The following is a 13903-nucleotide window of genomic DNA, read 5'->3' on the forward strand; positions in this document are numbered from 1 at the left end:
TGAATCTTCATAAAGTTCCATGAAGCAAAATAGTTGTCTTCTTATCAAGTCTTGTATGTAATAACTTCAGGTTACACAAGCTGAGACTGAAGAGTATCTGCAGGGCATGTGGAAATGCACAGCAGAGAGGACTTAAATAAATGTTTATCATCTGGGATGCCAATCTCTTTTAGTGGTTGGCAGAAAAATTCTGCTCTGCTTGTACCTTGCCTGTGCACTCTGATAATTACAGTAAGTACATGGTGTGAACCAGTAAAATTTCCAAGTTCTGGTGTTCTTACTTGGTTTTTCTCTTGACAGATATTGTTTGAACACCTCTGAAATACGTTTTTAGTTTCTTCCTTAGAAATAACATGTGCCACTCCATTGGAAGACAAGTGACAACAACAACTCAGTTCTGATGAGTGAGGGAAATCAGAAATGACCAGAAGCAACTATTGTTAGAAATTAAGAGCTGGTGTCTGCACATGTCAATGCAGTGTTCCTTATGTTTTCATTGTTGACTGGGTGGGAAAAACAGTCCATCAGCATGCTGGTGCTTGCATGAGGTGTAGGGATATCGGTCAAAATCTACTGAGGTGCTTTGAAAAGTTGTGAAGTAACATCTCTGCAAAGGACATATAAGCTCTTGAACAGACTGCAGCAGTGCTAGATAACCTTCCAAGACTATCAGAGCCTAGAAGTCTCCATCTTCAAAGAGGCCCTGTTTATACTTGGACACAAACAACAGCAAGTGAAAGTTTGTGTCCAAAGAAGTTAAAAATAAATTGTGCAGAGAGATATATTCAGAGGTGACAGGACTACACTGAGCAAGTCTTCATTCTTCTATGCAAGACTCTTTAGAGTGACAACTTTAGTTAGAGAGAGTGTAATTATTTGCTTTTGGAATGCTTAATATTGTTTCCTTCAAGCTGAGTTAACTTACTGCCACGGTATATTCCATCTGTTCCCTGGTCAGCAGATACAGGTTGTCTTCTGGTCCCCTTGTTATAGGAAGGAGAGTTGGGGAGGCCAGAGGACAGGGATGGCTCTCAGAGACACTGAATACTGACAGCGGCTCAGTTTTGCTTACAAAAGTTATTTATTTACAGTTATTTTTGTACCTCTGACTTGATCTAAGCTGAAAAAGATACTTGGTTCCTAGGCAGGTATTTTGATATATTGAGATATCAGTGTTACACAAATACTTTGAAAAATGGTCCTTCTCTCCTATCAGAGTGACATTTGTTGCTGCTTGATGGAGTATCCCAGCTGGGACTCAACCTCATGGTCAACCAGGAACTGGCACTAGGAAGCTGGATCTTGTTCTTGAACCCTTTTTCAGACATCACATAGAGCTAGATACAGTGGGTGGGCTTTGGGAGCTATTAATGATAGCAGTGCCTTCCTCCTACCTTGCAAAACCAGTGCATCCAATAAAGCACCTGAGCTGAGTGTGCCTGGCCATGTTGGGATGAGTTGGCTGGAAAATGAGAGCTACACTGTGTGCTCCCAAATCACCAGCTTCTCTTTTCCCAGAATTCTTGTGAGTACTCACATTATACCTGCAGATTAAAACGTATTTAAACCTTAAGAAACATCTTGTAACATGATTTGTATTCTTGCACTTGTGTACCATCGTGGTCCCTTTCTAAGCAGAAAAGATCATAGCAGAATGCAGGCGAGGAGGAAGCTGAATAAAACAGTAACAGCAGAGGGGCTGGGGAGAGCAGGAGTGCTGTTCACCTCCTGCTGCTTCTGTTCATCTCCTGGTGCTGCTGGGACACCTTCCGCTGGCAGGTCCGAACTGCACCAGCTCAGCAGGAGCCCTTCCTCCTCTGGGTGTGTGTGAGGCTCTTGATTTGCGAGGCCTCATTTAAACTGGTACATCAAAACACTTGCTTCCTCAGGAGAAAGGAATGTTTTCTCATTCCTGTCCTACTTCATATTTCACAGCTGCAGTTTGTCTTGTTTTCTCCCTGCCTAAGGCCCAGCAAGTGCTGCAATGCACAGGGGTTTAAAGGATTATTTATTTTCGGGCATTGATGCTTTGAAAAGCTGTGTTTAGTTTGTTAGGGAGCTCTTATTAGAGCAGCATGGGAATTTTGCAGGGAGGAAAAGGAGGTAGTAAGTGTGCATATCTCTTCCCAAACCAGGTTACATAAAAGTAGGCCTCTCAAATTATCTCAAGCAGGATGGATTGTGATGATCTTTGCTCCCAAGTTTTTCTTTCAGAGTGGCTGTACATCCCATTTTCTCCACCTTTGTATAACTCCATCACTGATTGCACTGACAGCTGAATGTCCTTAAGTTATTCAACACAGGTGAAAATGATGGGGAAATTAACTTCCATTAACTCCAGTAGGTACATGATTAGTCCTTAGCTATATCACCTCCAGCCAAAACTGACTCTGGTTATCGTTTTGGAAGTGAAGCATCAAAAAAGAGCTGCCAAGTGCTGACGCCCGGCCTGTGGGCCTCTGCATCATCATGGCAATGGTGTGTTGGCTGCTCTACTTCTTGGAAAACTTCTTGGAAGCAGACGTAGATTTGGAAGAAAGGCTTGGAAACAGCCATGGTGGCTCTTGAAATTTTCAGGTTAGTTACCTGTAGAGTGCTCATTCCAGCACCAAATCTTGCCATTTGGCCAGGCTGCTGCCAGCAGTGCAGAGGTGTCACTTCTGAAGGATAAGGGAGGAGATGGAAGTGTGGCCTTCCTTCCAGTTTGTGATCCTGAGAGTGGGGATGGAGTCTTGCCTCATGCCAAGCCTATATTTGATTATTTATACCAATAGGTCACCTTGCCATCCCCCTTCTCCCAGAAAAGAATTCAACAACGGAACTTAAAGAATGTGGCAAGTCTGAAATATATTAGTGTATGTTAAAATCTCCCCCGCCCTCTAGAATAATTTGCAATTTTTTAATTCCAGAGGGAGCTTGCAAGTCCATCCATGGTGTGCCCCTCATCAGCTTCTCTGATGTATGGAAAGCTTTTATCAGTTTAGGGCTGGTTTGTCCTTCTTTGTATGGGAGTGTTGGAGGACAAAGTTGGTTTAGACTTGCTGATGGGTTGGGATACATACAGTTAATGTTCTACTCCCTCATCTCCCACCCTCAAAATGTGTAAGACACAAAGCTAAATCTTGCCTTAGACTTTCCCCAGAGCTTTGGAAATTTTTGGATCAAGGCCTTATGAACTGAGCAAGGCTTCAGAATCCTTGGTGGTCATTGCATCCCAAATTTGGGCAATGTGCATTTAGGAGAGCCTTGATGTCTCTCTCATACAGCCAAAGGGCACAGATATCCTCTAATATCTCAGGCTGCATGAAGTGAGTGTGACAATTGTGGTGCTATAAGAAGTTTCCTCTGAAATATATTTTGTGTAGGTCTGTAAGTCCAAATGCAAATGTGCCTGTTTGTTGAATGTAGGTGTCCCCTTTTGTGATAACTGGGAGAGACTGGGTAACAGAATCCACAGGGGGGAGAAGACAATTCTGATACCTTTTTTACCTGGAAGGAACCTGTTCAAGAAAATGTGCTTCTAATGGGGATGTGCACTGCTAATCACTTCTGTGAACCATCAATCTAATGAGGTTGTATATTTTTCCTGAGATCCTAGCTCCAAAAGTCAGGAGCTATGATTTATAGGAAGAAAGAATCTCTGTTTTTATTTAAAAGACAATTTCTAATTCTCCTTGCTGAGAAAGAAAAAATAAAAAAAAAAAAGAAGGCTACAAGATGCAAAAGGCAGAAACACCATAAGGCAAATAAAACCTTTAATATCTAAACCCATCTTTATTGCTAAGCCAATCTCATTATTTTTTAGGATCTGAGTAATGATTTTTGAATGCCCAGGTTGGCTTTGGAGCCAAGAGACCTGCTTTTCTCAAGTGCTAAGTACTTTACTCCAGCTGTCACACCTATAAAAATCACCCATTAAAATCATGCCTGCGGTCCAGTAGTCAGACATCCACAGCTGGGGGTGGGGAGAAGAAATGCAGATACAGGGCACATGCAGAGCTGTACCATACCTGCCCTATGGTGTGGTAAATGTGCACTGTGCTAAGCAACCTTGTTGTCTCTTAGGCAGAAACAAGAAATAACAGTAGAGGCTTCTTCACAGTCTTTTTTAATGTAAAACATTAATGTAAAAATATTATGAACTGCTTATGAAATCAGCAGAGCTGAGATTTACATCTAAAGAACAAATTAGGTGAAAGGGAGGGAGCAGCAGAGGAAAACAACATGATGGCAAAGGGAAGTCAGGATCTTTCTCTGGGGAATATTCTGAAGTAAAGCTGAGGATATTGGGAATTTTGTCTTTGTTTGGAAAAGAGGGTGTGTGGATACTTGTGCAAAGACTTAATTTTGCATCTTGAACAGTTGTTTTATTACAAATGTTTGGGTTTTTCCTTAAGGTCTCAACTTTTGGAATCAGGGGTATCTCTCAGCATCCATAAGGAAGTAATTTCCTGTGCTCCCCATCCATGGAAGAGAAGTGGAAATTTAAACCAAAGAGGAGACACCTTTCTCTGTCCCCAGCCCCAAGACTGCTGTTTGTGTGTATTTATTTTTAATCCTGACTCTTGGTTTTCAAGTGGCTGTGGTTAGAGATATTCCAGTTTTTATCCCAAGGTCACTGACTGAACCTTGTACTCTTCCCACTGGAGTTGACCTCATTGATCACACTCAAGGGTGGGATGGCAGTGCTGCATCTCTGCTACATTTTAATCTAAGGATAACACTTCCCTGTAGTTACACTTCTCGGTCTTATTTACAGTGAAGGTAGGCTTCTTTGAAAGTTCAGGTTCAAGGCCAGCAAATAACCAGAGAAAATAGAAGTACGCAAAGCTTTGAATGTTCTGTAGTTTTAAAATAACCTAAAATCATAAAACAGAAGTAAAAGAGGAAAAACTTCCCAACATAAATTTTTGGGAATCTGTACATTTTATTTCTTTGTGGTTTTTTTTACAGGTAAGCCTGTTGTGAAATGTGGATCCATATTTGAGTTTTTGGCAACAAATTAGTAAGTCACATGCTTAGTCTTTGATCTGAGTTACTTTTTATGTTTAAAAGATGCTGTAATAGAAACCTTTTTTTCAGCATGTTCACTGGGCTTTTCAGTTCTTTTGATGGGTAAAAAAGATGACTTGTTTTTTGAGTGAAGACCATAGAAATATGTGTGTGTAAATAGCAGTGAAGAGAGTCCTTGCTGTGGGTGCATGCTCTATGTTCTACCTGCTCATTTTTCTAATTAATATATTTACACCAAACCCAAAAGGCCCTTGAACAGTGCCAAGACAAAAGCTACTAATAGAGTGCTCTGAATAAGTGTCTTTCCTTCCACAATTGTACTCATGCTTTCCAGTGAAATAAGCTGATAGTTCCACCTATGTGTTCTCCTGTTGTAGGGGTCCTTTCTGTGTTTGCTGGGGATCTTCCTGAATGTGGAGGGCACACAAACCCCCTCTCCCTGCAAGTGAAAGAAGAGAGCTGTTCTGTACAATGTAGTGGTAGCGGGCAGATGAAACTGTGTGTCCACAGAAAGTGAAAAGTATTCTTTTTTCTGCATAAAGGGGTTTAAAGTGGGTTAATTAACACTGACCCCATTTAAAGGCTTATGTGCCTGCTTGAGGGAGAAGTTCATGTCTTGCATGTGCTGGTGGAAGTCTCTTTGAGTGTGCTGGGCTGGACAGGCAATGAAGCCTGAGAAATCAAGCAGCTGTTTGCCCCACAACAAGCCAGCTGGTTGGAAATCCAGGCTGTGTCCCGGAGCCACCTGCACATTCAAAACCAGGGCATATTTGCTCCTTTAATTAGTGTTCCCCCTGGTCCTTGGAATATGGGTTTGTGACAGAGAGCTTGTTGAAAGAAGATCAAGGAAGATTTCCTGCTTTCCCAACCCCTCCAAGGGGTGGGGAGGAAGCTGGGGACTGCTCCCTGCAAGAGAGGGTTTCCATGGGGCTCAGGCGAGGTTCAGCCATGGTGGAGGGTGGAGGGAAGCTGCTCCTGCTCACTGCAGGCAGGGTTTGTGTCTAACCAGTGCTGTACATTTTGCTGAACTACAGCATTATCTAAACTCGAGGGAGGATTCTGGGAGAGATGGAGCCTTAAGGATCTAAACCTTTCTCTGGATTCATCTCATCAGGTGTGTGGAAGTGGCTGTTAAATACCTCTGCCTTGCTGGTCTGTAGTGTGGGGGTCCAGCTGTGTGATCCCAGCCGAGGTCCTACACGGGTGTGCTCTCCATCAGCTCCAGGAATGAGAGGAAAACCTCCTGTGTGACTACTGTAGTGCCACAAGCTGGGCTTCTGTTAAATTACTCACTTAGCTCAGTTCTGATGATTCACTTGTCTTTTGCCCTGGCTGGTCCAGACTCTTTCCTGACAAGGTAGCACAGTCCTCATAGCCTTGCTGATAAACCCATGGCACTTAAGAGCACAATGAAGGAATTACCTGATGCTCCCAATCTCCACAGGGGATATTGCCTCTTGGTGTTCTTTATCAGTGACTTCTCTGGGTGATACAATCAGGGAGCTGCTTGTATTGAAGTATTATTAGTAACATTGAGAGCTGTCAGATCACTTTGGGTGGATTTGCTTTCTCTCCTCTCTCACTCTGTGTAGGAAAGGAAGGGCAAACCCTGCATTTCCAGGGAAACAAAAGGTATTGCACTTCCAATAAAGCTTCTTTTTAAATGAACAATGATAAATTAGCAAACTGGTGGAGTTGTTTGTGCTGTGGAAGCAAAGCATTGATCCCCCCCAAGACGGACCTTTTTTTTTTTTTTTTATTTTTTTATGTAGAGTCTCAGAAAATTGTAGCAAATTAACTACAGTTTGCTAATTTTTCATATTTTCATTGCCTGCTTTTAAAGCTTGCAGAGAAATAGAGGAGGTCTGAAGAATCTCATTAGGAAACCTGATCAGTTCTTTCCTTCTCTATTTTATCTCAGGAAAGAAAGGGGGAATTCAAACTGAAAATTGTGCCATGAGTAACAATGGAAAGACCTTATTGCATACAAGGGGCTTGAACTACAAGAATTATCTGCCAAGAGGCATTTTCAAGGGAAACCACATAATGGAATTGGAGGACACAGTAAAATTTTACCAGTGCTAACAGCTTTGGCAGCTCTGAAGCAAAGACAATGTGGAGGGCAGTCAGTTGTGAGGCTTGTTGGCTGCTGCATCTGCTATTTGAGAAATCTCCTTTTGCACAGAATTGTTCTGCATGGCGATAAGAATTTACTAGGGGGGCAGGACAGGGCTGTTTCTCTGCCCAGAGACTTCAGAGTTTCTTGAAAGTGGCACTGAAGTAATCAAGAGTGTGGCAGATCATCTTCCTCTGTGCTGCATTAGCTGTTGAAAGAAATTGTATGTTGTTTAATTAATTAAGTTTCCAAGCTGTATAATAACATGTTTGCTGGAGAGAAGCTTTAATGGCACCACAAGTGTCCTTGAGCAAATTAAAAAGATAGTACTTTGAAAGGTAACTGCTCTGAGCCATACAGGGACTTTTGGGAAATGCCTAGGACGTGTCAAGCAGAAAGACATGGCTTTGTTATCAGGAGGATAGTCCATGCTCCTGGGCATCCACAAGGAAAGACCTGCCATTCCCAGGAGAATCTTATAAGGAGGCTTCTGGTGGGGAGGTCTGCCCCCAGCCCTGCAGCAGGGAACAGGGTGAAGTTCTGAGATCTGGCAGCAATCCTGCCCACACCCTCAGGGAAACCCATCTATGAACCTGAACCCTGCAAAGGCAGTGAGAGGATTCCCACTGCTCTTGGTGGCTTTGGAGTGGGCCATAAATGCTTTGTTGCCATAATGAAGGGTTTTGGGGACAGCAAACTGAGGTGGAGACAATAAAACATTAGTCATGCATTCCAAATCTCCCTTCTTCCCATTTTCTGTTTCATTGTCATTTGATTTTCATTTTCCTTTGTCCAGGTCCTTGATTTCTGGCCACTTAACCTCCTGCAAACCCCCTCTGGTCAGTGGGGTGAAGGGAAGTTCTCAGACCAACTCCTCAGGGTTGTGGACTTACCACTCATGGCATCAGAAGAGCTGCCAAGGCAGCCTGGGCCCAAACAGCTCCTGTCACACCTGGATGCCACACCAGCACAGGGTGTGGGGCCTGACTTTGGGTGTTCATTTGGATCTGAATTTGCCTATGTAGAAAGACACTTGGATCAGACCTTCAGTTCAAAACTCCCTGAGTATGGAGCTGCAGGCTGCTCCCAGAGCCCAGGGGGCTTTGGCTGAGGCTGTGAGTACTTTGGATCAGCCCTGGGGTGGAGTGTGAAGCTACAGGAGATGCTGGCAGTGAGTACTGGGGCAAACTAAAGGTCCTTTCTTTCTGCTTGGTCCTCTGCTGCCTTTCTGGAGGCTGTTGTGCTGTAGCAGAGGCAGGAAAAGCAGGAGTGTCTTCACTTTTTAATCCATCCTCTTCCAGGAAAGAGGGACCTGGTGAGAGGTGAGGTATGTGACCAGGGGGAGCAGTGAGGGGGTGAGGATTGCTTTGGTCTTGCCATGCAAACACAACTCTACATTGCCACACTGCAAACAAATGCTCTTTGGAAACCTGGCTTTTGGTTTCCATTTCCAGCTCTCCCTGTTGGACGCTTTGCTTGGCAAGGCTTGGATTTTGCACCTTGCCCTCTGTGAGTGCTGGAGGGAGGTTTCCCACACCAGATTGTTTTGCTTGGAAGGTCTGGGATGTGACCCAAGTGTGGGGCCAGCCCTACCCTGCCCCTCGCTGCTGGGGGCTGAGTGTATGCCCAGGTTATGACATGAATCCCAGGATGTCTCCATACCGAGTTTTGTTCAGCTGCTCTGTTTTGTGCACTCTGCCAGGTGAATTCCCATTCCTGGGTGTCCTTCAGCAGGCCTGGTTTTGCCTCCTTGCTGATGGAGAGGCCGTTGCAGGACCTCCAGCTCCTGGGGAATACACATTTATTGCTGAAGTGTTGAGGGCTTTAGAAATTATTCTCTGATTCTGCAGCTGACAAACTCCCCTAACACCGATACCTTTCCCCCCCCTTTTCTGGCTGCTGAATTTTCTTTTGATGAAAGCAAGCAGCACGTGTGCTCAGAGTGCTGGTGAAAGGGAATTTCCTAAATCAAGGTGAACTGTTAGGGCATGTGTGGGCTCCTTTAGGAAAGTATGTTTGCAATAAAATTTTTCCTGTGTAGAACAGGATTTTTTGATCTAAAATTCAATCTGCTTTTTGGCTTCGATAATGGCTCCCTAGATTTTTTGAAAAGCTTGACTTGATTGCAAAGTCTGATATAACCTGTGTGCACAGTAGCCCAGTGCAGAACTTGCAATATTTTTACTGTGTGTGGTGATCTCACTGATCAGTTCTGTATGGCTGAGAAGGACAGGGATATTTGCAGTTTGTTAGTCCCATGATTTGCACAAGATACAGGAAAACTGGAGGCATTCTCTAGCCAGGAGTGCACTGGACAGACATTCAACATGTGACACAGTCGACAGCCTTGGCAATGGCACACTGGGCACCTTTCATGAGGCATGTCAAGCAGCTGTGCTTTGAAAAAACAGAATGAAAATTACTTTTTATTATACCCCAAAAGGTTTTGGCAGAAAATTATGCATAATTGAAATAAAATGCTTACCTATTCTTTGATAGACAGGTGGAAAGCAATTAAAACTCCAGTCTTATTTGTAAAGAAAGCATTTCTTTTGTGTTTGACTTTTTTTCCCCCTTACTTTAGGTTTTCTTGAATGCTCCTATCCACCACTCTCAGCATTTTTTAACTCTTAGTACAATTGCATAAAGCTTAAATAATAAAGCTTAGAATAATTTTAGGCATATTTGCTTTTGTATTTTCCTTTCCCCACTCTTTGGGGGAAAAAATCCAAAATAAAAGAAACCCATTCTGTGTAAAATTTCCAAAGTGAAACTGAGAAGAAGGCAGCAGCTGTATAATTTTGTTACTCTGTATTTTTGCCAAAATTAGAGAGGCTTGGAAAGGTAGAAAATAAAGAAGGGGGGGAGACAATAAAAAACAAGAAAATCATTCTCCTTACTCATATTTTTTTGCATCTAGGAACAGAAAAGAGAAGGAGCTTTGCACCATTTTCATTATAGCAATCTTAACTTCCACTCCCCTCCCTCCTCCTGTCTCCCCATGTGCTTTTCATATGTTTTGTATTCCGGATGCTTTCAGGGAGCAAGGCTGCAAGACAAGAGAAGGGTGTGAGTTTCAGAAAGCTCTAATGAGAAGCACCTTGGGTGTTTTTGTCTCCTGGGAAAGAAGTTTGCTGTGTGCTGCTGCCTTGGCTCCTCCAGCAGCACGGAGGGGAAGCAGAGCATCCAGGCTGGTGATGCCACTGGGGGAGAGGCTGCTGGGATTTCATCTGGGTGCTGGGCCCGACTGACAAATAGTGGTTAACTGGAGCTAAAGAGAGCATTGCAGGCGTAGTTGAGCTGAAGGAGAAACAATGTGAATCTAATTTGACTGGGCTGCTAATTACAAGGCTTATTTTTCAGACTCTCTGTATCGTTACAGGGTGGAGGGTTGAAGAGTTTCTCGAGGAACAGAAGTCCCTGCTGCTTCGGGCTGTTTGTTCACTGTTGCAAGATGTGGAAAGGGTTCAAGATGCAACCGGATTGCTTGGTGCAAAAGAGATACTCATCTAAATGTTCAAACTTTGCAAGAGATCAGTGCAAATGAATTTCTGTTTCTTAATGCTGGGCTGAGGCAACCACCATGGGGAGTCACAGCACTCCTCTTGCAAGTTCTTGCTGTATTTTATGATACAATCTCCACCACCTACACCCCAGACTGTTCAGCATTTCCTTATAATGCATCGGTTAGTAAGAAGAGATTTGTCATCTCTTTTGGGACTCTCCTAGGCCTTCACAAATTGTAGCAGGAAAAGCACTAGCAAGGGGGGCTCCCTCCTGAGATTCCTGACCAGTGTTTTTAAATTTAGTAAACTTATGATGTGGAAAGTTAATTTACTTTAAATAGGGAGAACAAGAGTGGTTGATCTAGGTTCTGTCCATTGCTTATCAATAAGATTTGCCTGTCACATACTAAGCTGTTACTGGAGCAAGTGAGTAAGCTGAACATGTCTTGGGGAACTCTTATTATTTATGAAATGAGTTCTCCATTCTCTTCTTTGTTTGTTTTTCCTGTTTCTGTAGAGTGATTTTCCTAATTTTTTTTCTTTTTAAGTGTAATGGAGCTAAACGTTGTGACAAATTCTTAAGGATTTGTAATCTGAGCAGGATTGCATCCAACAAAACCCATTTTTTAAAACCAGGTTTAGTTTCATGATATGCTTGACTGTATTTGTCCAGTTCTGTGTAATTTGGATAATAACAGTTACCACCATGTGTGGTTTTGATCCATGAGAGGCTATTTCTTGTCTGATCCTACTGATTTCAGGGAAAAGAACTCATGTTGCCAGCTTCTTATACTGAAAGCTGCAGAAACAAGTTCCAAATAGATTCACTAGCCAGATTCCTTTGGCCTAACAACAGTTTGTTTCACCCTGTTAATTGGATGAAAATGGCTTCTGGAATTAGTTCTGCAGGGAAATGCTCATCTTTGCAGATGCATCACTTACTCTCTGATTGTTTTACAATCTGGTTTCAGCAAACATTCCAGTTTTCTGGTTTCAGCAGGCTGGATTTTTTGGTGAGGAATATAATATGCCAGGAAACGTGAGCAAGGGGAAGGTGAAAGAGCATGAGCACAGCCCAGGCAAGGTAGTGATGTGGACATATGGGAGCCATGTCTGCTCTGGTGTGGGTACTGAAACCAGGCTCTGAATTCAGCATTGCTCTTGTGATACCAGTTCTGCATCTGCTTTGGTTGGGGTGATATGCTGTGTGGTGCATTTGTAAGCAGGATATACCAAAATTAGAACCATTTATCTGCCTGTCTTTCTGTCTTTTCCTTCCCTCAAATGTACTGCTTTTAGCCACAGGGCCTTGATCAAAACCAGTTCTAATTGTTGTCCTTTTCTGGTAAGAAGGGCAGAAGAACAGGGTGAATATTTGTTGTTTTCAGTCCTTTATCTCTCTTTGTCTTTCTTTTTTTTTTTTTTTTTTTTTCCCCTGGGATGGCTTTGTACTGCAGATTGGAATTTGAAAGGCAGGGTTGACTTTTCTGTCCCAGGAACTGGCAGAAGAATCCCAGGGCAAGCTGCCCTTGTAATGGCCATGGCTGCAGAAAGCTGTTCTATTGTGACAGAGCTGAGTTGTGTGGATGGCCAGTCCGTGCAGGCTCAGGGGGTGTGGGTGATGAAGAAAAGAGGTGGACTTACTTTGTCCTTTTGAGCAAAATGTCAAAAGCAGAAGACAAAGCAGGGGCACTTTTGCCACAGAGAGGTGAAGTGTTGGGATGACTTGTCATCCTCTTTGGCTGAGCTGCACATGACCATGGAAATCAGCCTTGTCAGGGACTAAATGTGTGCCTCACTAGCTTACAGTATATTCAGACTGACAGGGTTTTCCCTGTTTATTAGGCTCATTTGAAGAGGAAGCTGGATGCATTTTGCTGGCACAGTGTTTTGGACACCTCTGTGATCTTCAGCCACACTCATAAATCCAAAAGGAAATTCTCATTTAATATAGGGCTTACTTTTCCTTTCCCGAGTAAGTACAGTACAGTACCCAGCTATCTTGGACTCTGAGGCTGCCTTGTCATTTCCCACAGATGTCAGGGGTGCACAGGGTGCCCTTCCCTCAAGCCTGAACAGCAGCTGCTCACTTCTCTTCATGTCCTGTGTCATAAGCAGCTTCCTGAGTGGACCTACAAGCCACCCGCCCAGTTCCCCTGCAGACCTGTGAGCCACCAAGCCAGCATACCTCAGGAGAGAAGGTGCTGGAAACTGGGGAGGGGATCTAACAGAGCCATGTGTTCAGATGAGTCCCACTGGAAGGCAGCTCTGTCCCAGCAGCTCCCAACAAGGGGCAGAGGTGATCACCTCCTCAGGAAAGGCTTTTCATGGCATGTAGAAGAACAGTATAGTGGGTCAAATCTGTGCTCTTGAGCACTGCTGCTGGAAGATGGTGCAATGTTCTGGTTTGCTTCCTGCATGCAGGGGACAGTGAGGCAAATAGCTGCTGCTTTGGAAGGGTGTCATGGGCAGTGACGAAGAGGAGGAGAGGGCTTCTTTACCGAGACTTCTAAAGTCTGCATGACAGCAATAATTTGACCCTAAATTCTGGAGTAAAATTCCCAAAGACTCAAGGTGGGTTATTTTGGGCTGCATACTTGTTCTGTTTGCAGAGGAGGTTATCTGAATAGATCTGTCCAGACATTTCTAGAGTTTCTCTTCCCCTGGCTATGCCATGCACAGTGCTCAGCTTGGCTGTTCACAGCTGACTAAATCCTTTTAAGAATGAGTCACTCCTAAATGAGAGGTGACAATGGATATGCAGACAGTGAGAAGTCGAGATTGAGATAATGAATATTAGAGAAAGGCTAAACTAAATGGGGAATGAGCAGTATAAACTTGCAGCTCTTATAAATAGCACTGCACTGAAAAGATGGGTTTTATTTAGAAATGTAGTTCCCAGGGAGAACTTAGATTTCCTGACCCATAAGTTCATAAGTTTGCATCTGTGAGTTTGTCCTTCCTTCCCAGCTGTTAAAAGATAGACAGGTTGGCACAGGTTAATATTCACCAAGGAGATTCCAGAGACAACATCCCCCTCCATGTTCCTTGAAGTCATGGTATTAGTGTCTGAAGAAATGATGCTCCTCCCTGTCAGCCAGCCTTGCTGGCCAGTGGAGCAGAGGAAAATGGATGGGATGCAACTTCTTGTCCCAGGCTCCCAGTGCTCCAGCTCATGTGGCTGAATCCCTGTGGGGTCATGGCCAAGGGGAGCACACTGCTGTGTGTGCTGGCCACAGTGGCTGCTTTCATTCTGGATGTGACTGTA

The 13903-nt window shown here is 43.7% G+C and overlaps 1 protein-coding gene across 8 annotated transcripts in view; it reads left to right on the top strand.

Moving 5' to 3' along the window:
* PAK3 (p21 (RAC1) activated kinase 3) overlaps nucleotides 1–13903 on the top strand; it is a 128178-nt gene that overhangs the window by 13176 nt on the left and 101099 nt on the right. For 2 of the 8 annotated variants that reach the window (XM_072929154.1, XM_072929152.1), the window contains exon 2: nucleotides 4954–5005. The exons of the other annotated variants lie outside the window; for them this stretch is intronic. The gene's annotated coding sequence lies outside the window, so the exon portion shown is untranslated. The remainder of the gene's footprint in view (nucleotides 1–4953; nucleotides 5006–13903) is intronic. 8 annotated transcript variants of the gene reach the window in all.

This window comes from Taeniopygia guttata, chromosome 4A, assembly GCF_048771995.1.
Source record: "Taeniopygia guttata chromosome 4A, bTaeGut7.mat, whole genome shotgun sequence".
NCBI lineage: Eukaryota > Metazoa > Chordata > Aves > Passeriformes > Estrildidae > Taeniopygia > Taeniopygia guttata.